At 45.2% G+C, this 281-nt stretch overlaps 1 protein-coding gene and 1 pseudogene across 1 annotated transcript in view; both read right to left on the bottom strand.

Moving 5' to 3' along the window:
- Positions 1 to 281, bottom strand: part of LOC116673702 (gastrula zinc finger protein XlCGF8.2DB-like) — a 325201-nt pseudogene that overhangs the window by 76937 nt on the left and 247983 nt on the right.
- The window catches only part of LOC116674237 (zinc finger protein 239), a gene marked incomplete at its 5' end in the record, with an annotated part of 8473 nt that overhangs the window by 7118 nt on the left and 1074 nt on the right, over positions 1 to 281 (bottom strand). The window lies entirely within an intron of this gene.

Genomic DNA, 281 nt, shown 5'->3' with positions numbered 1-281 from the left:
CTTTGATAAAGCTTATAGTTAGGGCATAGAATTGAATATTGTTAGGGAGTGAGGAGTCTCAGCGTCCGCCTATCCCGGCCCACCGCTTCTCGTCATAGTTGTCAGAAATATCTATCATAAAATCAATAATATAATAAAACTAGAGGGAGGCAGGGCAGTACAGCCCAATCCGGTTGGGGAGAGTTCTAGCTCGACCAGGCTCCTCTCTTTACCCGGTCTCTCTTAGTTATGCTGTACTATTTTTAGACAGCTGGGGACTTCCTTTGATACACTGAGCTCCT

This window comes from Etheostoma spectabile, chromosome 24, assembly GCF_008692095.1.
Source record: "Etheostoma spectabile isolate EspeVRDwgs_2016 chromosome 24, UIUC_Espe_1.0, whole genome shotgun sequence".
Taxonomy (NCBI): Eukaryota; Metazoa; Chordata; class Actinopteri; order Perciformes; family Percidae; genus Etheostoma; species Etheostoma spectabile.
The sequence above is the reverse complement of the archived record's forward strand: the minus strand, read 5'-3'. Positions and strand labels throughout refer to the sequence as shown.